Source organism: Ptychodera flava, chromosome 4 (genome assembly GCF_041260155.1).
Source record: "Ptychodera flava strain L36383 chromosome 4, AS_Pfla_20210202, whole genome shotgun sequence".
Lineage (NCBI taxonomy): Eukaryota > Metazoa > Hemichordata > Enteropneusta > Ptychoderidae > Ptychodera > Ptychodera flava.
The window spans coordinates 7,151,328-7,169,366 of record NC_091931.1 but is presented as its reverse complement, the minus strand read 5'-3'; positions in this window follow the sequence as shown (position 1 = coordinate 7,169,366).

Here is an 18,039-nt window from a genome sequence, read left to right as displayed (position 1 = left end):
TACATGTACATGACTGCAAATCATAGCCAGTTGCTGACGGACGTACGCGAAAACATGGACCGTATAAGAAAATTTAATGACAGATCCAACCATATTACGTCTGGAAATGTGAGTACCTTTCAATAGAATGCAGGTTCCGATCATATGGAATATTTAGCGGTGAACATGTGTTTATTATTGCACATTTTGAAAATAAAAATAAACGATGTTTAAAATTTTATCTGTGCTGATTTAATTTAGAGGAGACGTTTGTAGCCATCTGCATGACTTCCCTCTTGTCATATTCATTGGTTTATACTGAAAATCCCTGGTCTCGTTTTTTTGAATGGAGATGAATGAAACTAATGCTAATTATATTTAAGGGATAGGCTGTAACTTCATAATTTTGGCAGAAATTGTGTTCTTCGTACATCGACTACAGGTTTTTCTCTCTTTTCAAAATCATGTTAGCCAGTATTGCTAATGTTATTCTATTTTCTAAAACACGTTCAAATATCCAGTCTTCACAACCTGTATTATGTACAGTCAGCATTGTTATTGTTGGTAAACACATTTTGGTCTGGACTAAACTTCAATTGAACACAATAACAGTGAACTTTTATAATATACATGCACACAAAGTGTATGTTGGTTGGATTGATAATACCAACGAGCTAATTCAACTTAAATTTGTAAACCAATGAAGTAAGTGCAGTTGATACATAACAAAAATATTAACAAAATCAAAAACTTACAGCTTTATACTGTCACTTTAAAATGGCAAACCGTTGCTTCTGTAGCCACTAAATATTTAAGTCTGAGAACAATTTAACTGGTAAATGTGACCCATGTGGCATTTCTATAGTGCAAACATGAGTAATTTCACCTGAAAAACTTAACCCAAGTAAAATCAACTCTACACATGAGTGCCGCCTAATTTATTTAATTAAATAGACAATAGGGATGTGAAAACATGAGAATTGACAACAAGTCAGTCCTTGGAGTTTATTAATGCATGTCTAAATTTTTACCGCCACATGTGTAAGCTACCATTCAATCCATTGACAATCTTCCCTTCTATCATGAATTCAATAGGACTGCTAATGAATGGTTACTTCACATGGCTGAGTCTGATTTCACATTCATAGCCAGTGATGAATGTTCAAATTTTAACATGTCATATTTCCAATACTGGCATGTGGCAGGTTGGACTGCTATGGACTGCCTATTTTTCCTCAAATAACCATTCAACCTGTTCCACACAGGAATGTGGACTGGCTAATAGGCAGTTCAGAACTAGAATACGTAGTGGACACACAGGAAAAAATACTGAAAAAAAGGAGGAAAAAATGGCATTAATGGGTCTTTTATAGTTAGCCCATGAAGGACTATTCCAATGGCAGACTGTCATTACAGTGGAGTAACAATTGAATATCTTGGGTAGTCATAGAAAGGCAGACACTGGGTTGTGGAAAGTGCATTGAAATCACAACGGTCATGTTATACATTTTTCCCCAACATCTGAAAACATCATACAGATACTCAGTTGAAGTAAAGTTATTTTATTTGTTTATTATTTATATATTTATTTGTTTATTATTTATTTCAAGAATGCAAGAATGTTGTTTTCACTAAAGCATATATTAAAAGTTATAAGGATTATATATATGTGTACAACTTTGTACCTATGTAATCTTTCTTTTTTGTGGGAGGGGGGCACAAAAATTTTGTTGCCTGTGATGGGGGGGGGCCACTAAAATTTTTGCTGGTGTTAGGGGGGGCCTGTAAAAAATATATGCACCACATATTTTCTCTTCCGGCCCCCCCCCTGCCGTTAATTGTGCTCGTTCCCTTAACTCTATGTTTAAATTCGCCAAATTTTCTCCCTGCACAGTTTAATATAATGAAAGCGTTGCAGATTCAATTTCCTTATATGTTGACCTTTCAATTATGACATTTTGGCATCTGAAAATAGCTATGCGATAATTAATTATTCATATACACAATAGGTGAAAAACACAGTCAACAGACGAACGATCATTAACTTGTCATTTCATTATAATAAGGGGGAAACTCAAAAAATAAAACGAAAGTTTCATCAGCTGTGTTATCTCAAACACTTTAAGAATTAAAGCGAAATGAAAAAATTAGATTAATGTTTTTTGGTTTTTTTTTTAGATATAGGCCTATTTTTCATTTTACAACGCGGCAAATAGGCTTGATTTCCCATAGAAAACAATGACGTATAATACACCGAACAGACTGCACACTTCTCGCCGGTGCAAATTCCTCAATTTTGAACGAATAATGATGAAATTGAATGAATAATGATGAATTTCTCCATGAAAATGTTTTATTTGCATTTTTTTATTCCGATCACTGAAATATACGGACTGTTGCCGTCCATAATTTGGCGATCTTACGGCGTGTACATATGCAGAACAAGGGTCTTAAATTGACGCATTTTAACCAGTATGCGTCTCATAAGTTGTACAGCCCAAATATCTGTCATTTTGTTGTAATATAGACCAAATTTGGGCGAATATCAACGATAAAATTCCAGTAAATTTGAAAAATAAATAGAACGGAGGCGAACGGGCGCGCAAAATGTCCACTGTCATCGAGCGGTGAACGTTATCGATCGATATTGTTTTATTGGAAATTGATACTATGTTGTGTTGCTCACTCGCATGACCTTCCCAGCCAAAAATGGCGCAAAACTTGGCCAATGTGCGCCAAAATGTGCTGAAACATAAAACATCACAAAACTGTAAAGAGTGTCGACGATTCAATTTAGTTCAAGAAACCAACGGATCGTTGGTACTATGGTATGTAAGTCAATATATACGGGTTATTGTGGACATATTCATGACGTGACCTGAACGCATGAGCCGTACGCCAGCAGATTTCGATCGATATTCTATCGAAAATAAATTGATACAATGTGTTCGCTGTCGTCACTACAACCGGCCAAAAGTGCTCTGAGGTAAAAATATGCTTCGCAGAATATGAGACACTCGGGCATAGTTTCGCCCCGCAGTGGTTGTAGCTTTTGAGTAACGGTGTAACAGTCTTCTCGAATGTCCTATCAGCAATCCCTTTCTATAGCCTAATTTTAATGTCTCCGCTAGGTGACAAGATCTACACGTTGTGAGTTCGAACCCGACTGAAACCACCAGACGTGAGCGATCTAAACAAGAGAGGTCATCATGGGGTCGATCGGAAAAAAATTAGCCAATCACAGCGCGGCTGGTCTGACCCCGCCCACAGCTGTAGAATGAAAGTGTTCGATCACGTCAAAAAACACGGAAATCGCACCCAAAAACGGACAGAAGGTCGTTTTTGACGCAAAGAGGCTTGTAGGTATGAATTCTAAGATGTATTGGAGGCCATCGATGCTGGTTTAGTATATAGTTGAGGCTTATTGTGAGGGAAATCGGCCTCCAAACTCGGCGAGGAGTGCGTAAAACGGCCATTCCGTTTCCCAACTTCCCCTTCTTATATGTACGGTACGCGGCGGGCCGGTACTTATCACTCCACTCGTAACTGTGGTCGAGTCCGAGTTAGGAGTGAGCTCCCCGGTGTGGCACTTCCGGGCCTGTAGATCGTCGCGTCAGTGTGTGTATCTCAGAGAGAGTAGCAGTGTGTGTGTGTTGTGTTTGTTGTGTGTGTGTGTGTGTGCGTGTGCGAGTGGAATACGCATGCGTACTTCGTTCCCCCTATGTAAACTTTTTAGAGCAGTGTGTGTGTGTGTGTGTGCGAGTAGATATACGCATGCGTACTTCGTTCCCCCTCATGTAAACTTTTCAGAGCAGTGTGTGTGTGTGTGTGTTGTGTGTGTGTGTGTGTGTGCGTGAGTGGATATACGCATGCGTACTTCGTTCCCCCTCATGTAAACTTTTCGATCCTGTATGTATGTATGTATGTATGTATGTATGTATGTATGTATGTATGTATGTGCGTGCGTGCGTGAGTGCATGCATGTATGTATGTATGTATGGATGTGTCTGTCTTCATGTCTTGTGTGAATTGGTTCACATATATGTATGTTTTTTCACTCATAGATGTATTTACTTATGTCTGTATTGATTTATTTATACTTATGTTATAGTAGTTTTTTTATTGATAAATGCATGCAAATACACCCTTTTCATATGAATATGTTCTTCTAATGTGTAAAATAATTATTTTACATTTTGCGCCTGGTAGTACGCTTGTCATGGAGGTAATAAGTCCATGCGCTCGTGTAGACGGATCGAGGTGCCGTAGCAGTTCCGACAGTTAGGTCGAACAGTTAATACTCTATTTAAACCTTACAACTAATCAGTCAACAGATTATGCATAATCCCTTCCCTGCACTCCCCAAGTTTATTTACTCATCAGCTACTGTGTAGATTGCGCTCTAAAAAGAGTACAACGCTCCTAAAATTCACCCTTTTTAGCCTCATTTCAACCGTTGACACTGATTTCAATGAGTGAATATACTGTTTAAGTTGAACACTTTGATTTCACTATCTGGTTTTCGTGTTTTGTCGGTTGAGTACATTGTTTATTGCCATTCAAAATAAAAGGAAAAACCCGAACCAATTTACTAAATCGCCTTTTTCTCAGTTCGGCATTTGTGTCACATTGCAGCACGTCCAAAAGAGTTTAACTCGAGAACGCGTGAACGGAAGTTCACCAGATTTTCACAGACGTTTGTCAAGTAGGTTGTCTCCAAAACCGTGTCTCAGTTTTTTTATGAAAATTTTTAAAGTCGACTTATTGCTGCTTAATTAGGCGGCATTGTAAGACTAATCGGTGGATAAACTTTGACTCAACGATGTGAAAAAACTAAGGCCTTTTTCAAAAATCTGAGACACGGTTTTGTAGCCAGTATTCTGAAGACCAATTGCCTGTTAACACCTAAACAATAGCCCCTCTCCGCTCAGACTTAAACTTTTTTACGTGAGACCACCCATTTTCTTTACACTTTCACTAAGATCTTCAAAAAAATTCATCGCACACTAATTTTCTCGATAAAACAAAAAATTCATAGAAATAGCTTTCAGATGATATATAATACTTGGGTAAAAGTACACATCTTGATGGCAAAATTCACGTTTGAAAATAGGTCGTCGCAAAGGCGGAAAGCTACCTTAACGTATCAGTAATGACTCTGTAAGACAATGTGTACGATGCACACATGCATAAGAATAGCCAGGGCACGGTCAGTTTCGACTTGTCTGCTCTCTCAGACAGATCACGTTTAAGCGCAAATTCACGACTAGAAACGAGATAAAACAACCAAATGTACTTCTTTGTGCTTCCGATTACTTTTTCGAACCAAAAGTCATTTAGTGTCGGTAATTATCCCTGTAAAAACCGGATCGACGCCGGTATGACCTTCACGATGCCTTTGTGAAAAGGCTAATGGCAATTGACTGCGTAAAATATGTTAGCAAATCAGAGCAGCCGATACATGTCGGGGATGTATACGAACAAATCACAGAATACAATACATAAATTGTACATCTCATGATTGGATATATAAGGACAAGAATGAGACCTCGATTGAGACCCGGGTGTAACTTAGTGAGAATAGAGTATGTCATCTATTTGCGTCTGTCGCGTTTGTTACATTTCTTTTCAATTTTAGAAAGATAATTGCCTTAACGTCAGTCTACGAAAACTGGTAAAAGAAGCGATCTCTGCATATTTCACCCGGCGATCGTCCTGCTTTTAGGCGACGATTTTCCGCCCCTGACGGCAAGCCACTTCGTTCAATCGGCAAAACTTGTAGCTTTGGCTGGCGAAATGACCTTCACGCCGCCTTTGTGAAAAGGCTAATGGCAATTGACTGCGTAAAATATGTTAGCAAATCAGAGCAGCCGATATGTCGGGGATTGAATTTCACGCAAGCGTGGAGAATCTTTTGATAGAATTTTTGTCGCATTCAATTATTCATTCATCGCATTTTGCAAATGTTGCGAGCGTTAGCGTGAACACTGAGAGTATGGTACGAATTATGCAAGCCGAAACCCTAGAAGTTAAGCTTACTCCCCGTGGGGTACTTACAAAGGTGTGAAGTACTTCCAGTTATCAGTGTTATATGATACGACATCGGGCAAACTTTGGAAAGCCGAAAAAGTCGACTGAGTTTGGGGACACGCCAACATTGCATTTTCCTTTTGCCATATTTAATAATCGTGCGCTAAACGAAAAAAGAAATCACCATAACTGTTCTATAGACCATCAACTGTATTTCTGTGGTTTTGCAACATAGGCAGTTCACCAGACCTTTAACTCGGGCAATAAGGTGCTAATCACTGCTTCAATATTTCTGTTTGCTGACAAAGCTTATCAGCAGCTTCTATAGTTATACCATGTTTTGTTGTAACAAGGACAGCTATTTCTCCCTTAAGATAAGGCAGAATTAAATGTTACATTCAATATTTGTAATGCATTAATTATACCTGTCTTGGTTAAAGGAGCTTCACTTTCAGGGGCAGATTATATCCAATCTATCTAAAATGGTCGTCCATTGGGCACAGATTGAAATATATTTCCATACAATGTTAAGGTCTGAAATTTACATCGAGTGATTGGTTCGCACTTAATTAAAGCCGGTTAGTAGTAAGAGAATTCTGGATTTTCAGACGAAATTTAAAACCATTTTATTCGAAAATAACTACAGGGAATCCCCTCTTACGCACACGCGCGTAAGGGGGGAATTCCCACTGAGTCAGGTAACTCAGCGCTAGCTATGACTGCGCCTAACATCAATAATCTTTATAATATATAAAATTATTACCTCATGTTGTCATTCCGGCCGGTCGACGGAGTCCAGTAGTAAGATTAGTTTTTTTTGTGCCACTTCCCTTCCCCAGAACTACTCGTTGCTCCAATATGCGGTAACCGTGGAGCAACCCCCCTGCCGGAACGGGCTTTGTCATTGATATGGCTAACAGATGGTTATCTAAAAATAATCCAGTGTGGTATGTATAGACATGAAAGCTGCTGGTAGGTCCCCTACATGAAGTGAGGGTGACCTCTGCAACAGCTAGCGCTGACGTCACCGCAGATTACTCAGCCTACAGGAAACAGGAAACTGACGTCAGTGTTTTTCCTGGTATTTCAACATCTGTACAGAAAGAAATAGCCACATTTCAATAATGGACGGAGACTCTTCAACACAGACTTCAATTGACTGGCACTTTCAAGCTCTACAGACGGAGTCCAGCAGCTCTGAATGAGCGAATTAGGCGTGTGTGATATAGTTATTGGAACCAACACTGAAAGAACCGGAGATTTGAATGGTTGTTATATTTGATGACCAGTGGACCCATCCTCTACAGTGCGCAGCTACTTACCCTGCTGGAACCGTAGGGATGTTGCACAATACCTTTTCCAGTATGACTTTCGCAATACCATTCCGGTTGCTTAGCAACTTGTGATGTCATGACTGAGATGTAACATTCTACAGTTTTCATGAAAAATCGTTCCGATAGGTTTCTACAGAATTTTTTCTGAACGATCTCGTTAACTAACTTTCATATCCATTTAATCCATAATGTCGTAGGTATCGTTCCAGCGGCGGACTAAATCCTTCTTGTTTTTGAATTTCTAGTGCCTGCTTGAAAATGTCCTGAATAAGTTCTGACCCGTTTTCTGTTGTTGCGCCTTTTTCTTGTATTTGTGTAAGCAGCTGTTTATATTGAACGTAATAATGTTTATACTTCTCTCTTCTTTTTGATACTCCTGTTTTTCCCTGTATCACATCAATAATAACACCTGGTATAGGAGTTAAAGCTAAAAGAACTGGAACTGTCGGAATTGCTGCTATTACAGCAGAACTTACAAGAATTCCCTTAGTCACATTAAGAGCCATATCAATTCGACCCATCAATTTGTAACTTCGTCGATATGCAGCGCTAGTTCTTTCGATATAGTCGGCCAATTGTTCAACGCTTTCAACAACTGAGACGTGCATTTTTTACTGTATATGTAAGGGATGATAAAAAATAATTGTAGTAATATAGAAAGACAATATGGCAGAAGGAGGAGAAGATATACCACTCCAGGATTTCGATGATGCAAATTTAAATGATGATGATGCTACTGCTGAAACATACTTTATAGACGATAATGCCCTTGCAGAAGCCGATCCTTCCCAGGCTAGCTCAAGCGATAGACCCCCAGGTGATTCGTTGATTAGACAGAGAGGAGAAATTACAAAAGGTATGGTTGAACAATTCTTAAATGAGAATAAAATTGAAAATCCGGCAGCACGAAACGAATTAATTTTGAATGCTAAGATTAGGGGTGGAAAGCTGTATTATAAAAACCTCAGGCTAACAAAAACTACAGGACGTGGATTTAGATCGCTCGAGACAGTAAAAAGAGAAGAAGGAGGATATGAATTTGTAAGTAAAGTATACCAATGGAGTGGAGTCGAATATCACTCTAGCGCAGAGCCCGAATTTGTTAGTTCAACATTGTATTCTGAAGATGTGAAAAATGATAAAATACCGGCTGAGAAGATGACGCCAGAAGACATGGGTATATACAAAGATGAACTGACATTCTTACGGCAAGATGCTTCTGGTAATGCAGATAAAATACAAGCTTTTGAAAATAAAATCGAACAATGGAACAATCTAAACCCAGAATATAGAGCTATTAATGATGAATTAAGGATTGCGAATATGCGTCTTGGCGAGCTTAACAACGAAAAAGTTAAAATAAGGCTAGAGAAAAGAGAAGTTGAAAAACAGTTAGAGGAAATTCCTGTAGAACACACCCAAGCAAAAGAAAAAGCTGAAAAACTACTAGCTGAACTTATAACAAGAGAAGCTAAAATTGACAATCGAATTGAATACGAAATGGTAAGCTTAGCGGGGCACGTGAAAGTCCGCTACTACTAGGTCTCTTCGTGATGTAATTTCCGATCCAGATTTGTCACTTAGGTTGAAACTGACAGAGTTATTTAAGTGGAACGGTATTACAATAGCGGCATTACTTACTGCCCTTGGAAAGACAATATCAACAATTGCCCTAGCTGTAACTAAAGGAGGAGGAGGAACTGGAGCAAACACAGGTGGTTCAGGTCCGCCCAAAGGCTCAAGCGATAGCTACACAAAAGCGAAAGAAATTGTAAAGCAATTTGGTGAATGGTTAAAAACATTGGCCGCAAAAAGTGCTGCTGCAATACCAGGTTTAATCGGCTCCCTTGTCAGTTTTCTATTAAAAACAGCAGGATCGGTGGTTGGATTTGTTGGAGAACAGCTATGGATATTTTTAACTGGATTAACATTAGTCATTATAAATAAAATTATGTATTGATATATGGCCTCGCATGTTTGGTGAAAAGAATATTGCAAAGTTTCTTTCTAAAAATAAAGACCTGTTTGGTTTCTCTGTCGAATTGGAATGGTGCAAACTTCGGCGGGTAAATCGACATATCCTTCGGGCAAATCCAGGTGTCCGACTCAAAGATGATAATCTATATCATAACATATTAGCTTTCATTAAGGAATGTCAAAAGACTAACTTCTTTAAGCGACTAGAATTCATAAACGTCTTTCAGGAGATTGACAATGATGAAATGGAAGTCCAACATTTACAAGAATATTGGGTTCTTCGATTGATTCGCGACACAGGTAATCGATTTATATTTCAGGCAGACGGAAATATTTATGTGAAGATGTGATTTATTTTTTTCTTTTAACTGTAATTTTTTCTTCTTCACTACTATACATTACACGAAAATGGGGTACGATAGTCATTATCACCGAATTTCACCAACCGAATACCAAATGGAACGAAGTCAAAAAGAACTCATCATGTGTTGCTCATAATCCAAGTGAGGCAGATCCAGGCCAGACACTTATCATACGATGTCCAAAGTTAGAAAGCGGAGTAGTACTAGTTCCAGATACTTTCGACCTGGTTTTTGATCTCGAAGTAACGGGAGATGAAAATAACCGAGTAGTACAAAATGTTGCAAAAAATTTGGTGGAGCGTATGGTTCCTCACATTTGAGGGGCAGGCACTTTTCAATTTGAATAAATATAATCTTATTGAATGTTATCGCGATCTCTTCAAACATAAAAAGGAGAGAAACGAACATGACACTGTACGGAATTCAGAACGAAAATCTAAGAAAATTGAGAAGTGGCGCGGCCGATGCAAATGACGCCAGGCTGGTCGATAATTTGACGATTTTACTTTTGATACATATAAAACAAAATATGCTATTCGTTTGACTCATCCCCTCATAACAGGTCATGGGGTTGCATATCCAAAAGGTTAGGAGTCATATTGAATGGGAAATTACGCTTGCACCCGTCTCCCAATTACTTGTCAGTATACTAATGATGTTACACCCAATTATAAAAAAAAACATTCAAATGGAATACGAAACAATTTCTGATCCCGACCTCGCGAGACAAACTGTTGGTTATTACAACAACGGTAAAAGTTACCTTTCGAGCATATACATTATTTAGAACAATCCCATTCAAAGAATCAACCACGGTTATCAATGAAAATATTAATGTACCATGACGTAGCATGAGAGGTATCGCGATATTATTCACTAAATATCAGTTTCCTCCATACTGAACAGTGAACTTTTCTTTAATCCATCCATTGAATCTGTGTCTGTATCAATCGAAGGCATTGCAAATAAAGTATACGCTCAGAAGATGTTACCAAGACAATTTTGGCGAGAGGCACGACGGTATTTTGCTGAAGATAAAGATTGGTGTGAAATTGATATAGATGAAGTCGATTATTTGAAGAATAAATTCTGTCTGTTTATCGATCTGCGTAGTTTTAAAGATATTGAATTTCATGGAAATGGTCTTAGAGTAATGAACACAAAGGATGGAATTCAGCTTGAAATTCTGAAGAAAGATACTTCAGTTAAGGGTGCCGACGACGCTCGCGATGATAATATATTTGCTCATGTTTATGTTATCAGTGATGCTCATGTCTCCATTAAGAATAGTAGATTAAATTCTATAGAATTTTAGTTAACTCCGAAGGGAGGTCCGTCCTATCGGCCATGTTTCTGCCAGCCATTCGCCCGTGTCCAGATTATATAACTGCACACGTTTGATATCATTGGCCGCCATCATGATTTTATTACAGTCTTCGCTCCTAATCACACCAGCTTTCTGCACAAATTGTGTAAACTGTGCCGGCTCCGGCTCCTCCCCAGTTTCAAACAGATCCTTATAATCTTCAAAGTTCAAATGTTTTCTAACACAAACATCTTTTATCCCTTTATTTTTTTCGTCTCCGAAGTTGGAGTCCGAAAAGCATACACTTTCGAGCGTATGCCGACAAAATCAAGAATAGGTTCTCCATTCAACTCATCTTTAAATTTACCTATCACCTTTTTATTAATCTTCGGAAAATCGGGGGCTATTGCGGAGCTCATCCCACTAGTATCATATATAGACTCATTACCATTCTTTTCCACATCTTCCCTAACTATATCATTGAAAGTTACGTCTGGGGAAGGAAGAGGTACACTGTAAACAAAACTGTCAGTATCTATGTAGGCTAATCGTATTCCAGGGAACTGCTTTCGAAAGTAATTGTAATGCGTCTCATACATAAGCAGCTTAGAAAGTTCAAGCACTGCCGCGCCAATGAAAACTGGCTTTTTATATTCATATTGATCCCTTTTCAGTTCCAGTAGGACACTGTCGCAGGAATCGCCATCCTCTTTCCTAGATATAAAAGTTCTATACTTCATATTTGGTATATACTTTTGGTATTTATCAGAACTGCCCGAAACAAATTTAAAATTTCTATACTTTCGGACATCTTCTATTGTCTTGCCGAACATTGCATTATTCATAAGCTTATAGAAATTCTTTTCAAAATCTGTCTTCCCCTTTGCCCTCATTTTAGTGTTAAAGTCAATGTAGTCGGCGAGACATGGCGCCTCTTCAAAGGCAAGCGCCCGATACACCTTTTTCAGTGGCATTCCCATCCGAAGATAGAATTCAAGCAACTTGTAGTGTAAGACGTATCTCTCTCTGTTCATAAGACTTGTAATCAGTCGAGTACCGTGGCCCGGAAAATCGAAGTGATGCGGCGCGAGTGGTAGATCGGAATGTTCTTCATATAATTCGGCTGGATATTCTAAGTCTACTTCTAGAAAACTTGGAGGAAAGGTGGCGCCGGGTCCCCACCCCCCTGCTCCGCCGCCGTGCTGAGCATACCATTCTACCTACTCTTCCATCGTCATCCAATGAAGTCCGCCCGTGGGCATTGGTTGACTCATTGCCCAGCCGTAAAGATTATTAGCATCGAGATATTTTATTTCGGACAGCGGCTTCTCCGGATCATAATTCCCGCCAGCTCCGCCAGCGTAAGCTGGATGATTTGTCTGTAAATAATGAATATTACACTGGCTGATACCACCTCGAATTCCCCGTTGTACGAAATTCATCTGCTCAGCATCTTGAATGAGTTTAAATTTATTACCTGTGTAAAGTAACATAGCATCCCATGTCAAGCCGGGCGCTGACATATAGTGGGCTGGATCCAGCTTATATATGTCTAAACATGTGTTTCGGAAATTTTCGAATATATTTGCAAGAAGGAGAACGTCCGTCTCACAATAGAATTCCATATAATCTTTAATCGTCTGACATCCCACTTCATCCCACACCTTCAATGCGTGTTCATAATCAGACTCTGAGATATCCTCTTCCTTTAGTTTGCTATGAAATTTTTTTCTCTCCGGGAGCTGGTCCTCTTCTAGTCTGTCAACCGAGTCTAAATATTCGTAGGGGAAGAAACCTTTCGCCCGCTGAATCTCTTTGTACGGAAGTGGTATCATCCATCCATCCTCTGGCACTGTCTTTGCCAACTTATCCAACGGATCTTTCATTAGTTGTAAACTATCCATAAACTTTATCGAAAAGAAACGTTTCACTGTCTTCCTCTTTCGGTTTGGCCACTCTCCGCCGACAACAATTGAAGCACTAAAGATAAATGTTTTCATAAGACCCATGATTCCATTGGCAGTTTTAGCTATTATTTTCGGCTCTGGGCCGCCGGTATCGAATTCGTGTAACTTTTTTATAATAAAACTGCTATCATACCCCTTGAAGTTGTGAAAGTAGATAGGAATGGTTCTCGACGGGCGGCACCCTTCACAATAAAAACTCGTTCCGATAGGATTTTCATACTTTGCTCCTACGCGGTGTGTGGCATTCTTGTCACATGCAATGCAAGTCTGGTGCTTCGCCTCTTTCATCGGTTTTATTTTACAATAATATATTCTCGAATAATACCCAGCCATTTCCTTCATTTCCTTGAGAAATTCTGTAACACAATCTGTACCTGTGAATGTTCTTTTAATCAACAATTTTCGGCTCGCCTTCGGGGGCCCATCGTTTAATAATAACATACGAAAGACAAATTGGAATGTGTCGACCGGTATCCTTCTCAATAATTGCCTCAGTATCTGCATACACGACGTAGGGGCAAGGAACCTTCTTCTTATGTCCTTCAAATTGACACACTTCCTGAGGAAAAACTGCCTTAGCCATGTCTGTTCCACAATACATCTGGTGTATTTCCAATTCTTCTTTCTCTGCAAACCCTTTCCCACAACTTAAACAACTACACTTCCGTCTGTGCTCATTCTTACGATCATTACGAGAATTAAGAAGACGATTTAATGAAGTAATTGGCACGAAGTGGCCGTCTCCGCCCGCGGCACTTACTATTAGTAAGATATTGGCTATTTGTGCTTTTTCGGAACATGCATCATTGTTACCATGATATATGATTGGTATGTCGCACGATTCAGTATCATTTTCGTGAATCAACCATACTTGTAACTTAACTCTTGGATTTTGCCGCTCGAACTTCTCGAATATGGTCACATCTTCTATAGGTGTAGGAAATGGAATACCATCCCAACAGTAATCATAATAACTTGGTGTACGTATTCCAGTTATTTCTTACCTGACCCCCTTCTTCTTGCAAACTCCTTGTCACCTAACTTATACTTGCTACAACTGAGTATTGGAAGCAGCGGCCGGTGTCACTACCATCAGGGCCATAAGGAAGAATCAGATTACTGACACAATGCTTATTTTTTAACCATTCAGGCAGTTGAATCGGGCTATCGCGTGTCGAAGGGATGCCCGCGCCCAGTCGAAGTTTTAACAGAATTACTCTAAAATTAAGGATCTTATCGAAAACTAGACCAGAACCCTCAACATCTTCAATATTTTCAATCAAACTTTCATAACGAATTATTAATTCTTGTTTCATCTTAGTCTCCCGTTCGCCGTATTTTGTGTATATACCTTTTAAGTTAACAGGCAATTTACGAATTTGTGGCTTTCTTTTCTCGTCTTTGGGATCTAATAAACTGACTTCCATCATTGTTAAAACTCGATACATCTTTCCTTCTCAGCCATAGCCATATCAATCTTAGCGATGTCCTTGACTCGCTCAACTTCAGAAAATCTTTTTCTAAATCTCCCTTGTCGAATGCTACACGTAAGCGGTGCTGCTTTTTATGATAATAAGTTGTAAGCTTCCGAAGAAAATCGGAATGGTCCCCTTCGGCCTTCCATTTCTTTATTAATATGTCTCTGATACCATTGAAATCTATCCTCTGTTCTCCATCAAGGGATCTTCCATAAGGAAATGTTTCCCGCCGAATCTGTTATCTCTGATCGATACATAGTGTATAGGTAATTCTGAGTATCTAGCCCTCTATTTAATCGAGTTTAAGTATATCGGCCAATTGGCTTATCTTATATTCGTTCACGACTGGCTCCATCGTACTGTCCTTACATACTGCCCTAAAATTTTCTTAAAAGAAAATATTCTACGATGAGTCATCAAATCCACTATAATATTTTTGGCAGCATTTATTTGTTTATATATCTCGCCTAATCTTTCTAAGTCGACTAGTTCTTCCGCATCTTGAATTTCTGGTTTATTAGGCGCAGCACAAAATAACCTCTCAACAGTGAAAGAAAGAGCACGTTTATTTAAGCGCGGTTTAAATGCTAAGAATTCTATCTTACTACCTTTCCTGATATTACGAGGTACAATAGCAGGATTTTCTCGGACTGGCAATGGGCTCACTGCTTTAAAACCGCAGTCAATTTCTTGAACCATATCAATACATGTAGCGAAATCGTGAGCCCCTCTTTTAAACCGAAATTTAAAATACTTTATCTGTGCCTCGCTCCCTCGCTTCTGATACACTTTAGATGGATTGTAAAATCCGGTAGTATTCTTGGAGTGAGCGGCCAGGCTTGCAGCATAACTTTTAGCAGTGTTTGCATCGAAACTTTCACCTAAGGTACGGAATACTATCAGATCGGTAAACTTTTGAAGACTTTGTTGCCAACGGACACACATTTCATCGCATGTAGCTGGATCTTTGGATCCATATTTAGGTCCGATGTTGAAAACCACTTCTAGCTCACTGTCTACATATATAATAGGATCTACCAAAGATTCACCAAATATGAGTTTGCCGTCACTGATTTGAATATTGTCTTCTCCGGTTTCAAGTATTTTTATTGCATCTGAAATAGAAAGGATTGCCATCGTCTTATAGTAATATATCTTTACGAAAATAATTTAAAAAATTTTTCCTATGATATAGTGCACCAAAATGTCATACATATTCATAAATGGACCAACTGGAAGTGGTAAGAGTTATGATGCAGTAAATTTGGCGGAGGGCCGAAGGTGACTCACGTACCAGAATTTGACACTAGTTTTTCTAGCAACATTGCCGACTTTTATAATGGGAAAGTTCCGATTGCTGATTTTCAGAACCAGTTTATAGAACATACTCTTAGTTTACAATATCGGGCTAGGAAAGCCCCTTCGGAATGCTACATTATTTGTGACTCAAGTATAATTCAACATCTAACTTTTTCTAGAATCCGGGGCGTTTCCGTGGCAGCGGAAGAAAAAAAGATTGTTTCTAGAGCATTTAACATTTACATAGTTTCATTATCATATTCAAAGATATGCCTTTTGATTATTGCAGGCGGAATGTGTTGACTCGAGCCAGACAATATGAAATAGCCGCCTTAGAAGAACTAGAAGAGATTCATAACAAGTTCAAACAGACTTTCTTAGAAATTTGTAATGACTACAGACTTCCATGTTTGGTAATTAGTCTACCTCTTACGCCTGCCCTTCTCAAGAATATACTTAATCCAACAATTGATACTGAGACAGTCGGGTCAGTAGAATCTCCACGAGTTTTTGACTTTGGAATTGCATGGAGCGGCGGCAGCCAGGGATTTTTAATAGACGGTTTCAGCAAGGAGGAACTTGAAAAAGCTTACTATCCACCTGGACAAGAACAACTAGAACAACCTCGAGTCACACTCAAGAACCTACACAAACTTCTTAATGCTTGTGAATCTGTGCACGCTTATAATGCTTCTTTTGACTTACGGGCACTTGATATGATGAAAAGGCAAGACTTTGAAGTTACTTGTCTATGGCTCATGTCAGTTGTGTACATTATACTTCAGCCAGAACTTATAGATAAAGCTGAACAAGGGGGACTCGAAAGAACGGATAAGGGCAACATGTACAGTCGCTTTGAAGATCTTGCAAACTTAATATGTTCAGGAACCGAGGTACCACCTCATCCACATACTGCCGAAAAAGATGCAATAAGTGAACATTACTTACGACAGTACATGATAAATACTTGGCCAGGTGGTTGGAAGCGGGGTGGTAAACTGACACTTTCGGCTTTCAAGAAATTAAGACTTCTTCCATGGTACTTATTGAATAACTTTCGTAAATACTTACGTTAGTACTTGCGTTAGTACTTACGTTAGTACTTGACAAGTACCAGCACAGGAACTTACGAAGTTCTAATAACATTTTCCTCTGGCTCCCAACTATTGAAACTTTCCGGATAACCTTTCCATTTTATCAGATAATATTTCTTTCCTCTAATTTTTTTCGTCTTCAAAATTCGTTCTACTCTGTACAGCTCGTCGGCACGTTCCGAAAGGGCACTCTGCAGTTCATCAGAATAGAAAGTGCCGAGTATTTCCTCTCCATTCAGATCTTTTATCTTGTAAACTGGTGGCGTTCCCAGTCCAGCCGCGTACACCACTTTGAAACCACGAAAATCTCCTCAGTCCAATTGGTAAATATCCTTTCTTAAAAGTGGTCTTGTATTTTGTAATTCGGACCCGTTCTCCCGGCTTGAATTCAGGGTTAACTCCCATGGCTGCCAACTCAGGGTAAAGTGTATAAAATGCCTGCCAATCGTTTCCTCTATTACGTCGACAGGTTTCATTTTGATACTTCCGTGTACGGTGTTGTTGTAATTCTCAAGAAGTTCTGGTAGAATGGGGAGCCAGGAACGTGTCTGTTTATATGTAAAGTATTTCCACATCATCGTCTTTAAGGTACGATTAAAACGTTCAACAACGCTAGCTTTTTTGTCACTGTAGGTGTGAAACTAGTGAATGCCTGACTCCTCCAACCACCCCTGCATTTTTCGGTTCGTAAATTCCCGCCCCTCATCTGTCTGAAGTTTGTCGGGTTGCCTCCCGGATTTCTTAATTATGTCTTGTAGCGCCTGTAACGTATCATCAGCCGTTTTTGACTGTATCGGCCTGGCCCATGCATATTTGCTGAGCACATCGATTACTGTTAGCATGTATCGAATGTTTTTATTCTCTTTTGCGAACGATGAAGGGAATTCCACAAGATCAGCCTGCCAAAACTCGTCCACCGATGTTACGAAAACGCGCCGGCCGCCACGAGTACGAGGTACCGGTTTATGTAGATTATAAGTTAGCTGAGTTTTTAACCAGTCCTGTACCTCTTTCTTAGTAATTGACAGGAGTCCGCTGGAGCGTGCTGCATCATATAATTTTTGTACACCTCCAAAACCAGTTTTCGGGTTGTAATATAATTCTCTAAGAGTACCTTCGGTAGAACCTTCGGTAGAAGCCATGATTAGCTATATTATACGAAAAATTTTATGTCGTACGGATGTCGTAAATGAAATACTAGTTTACTGAATGG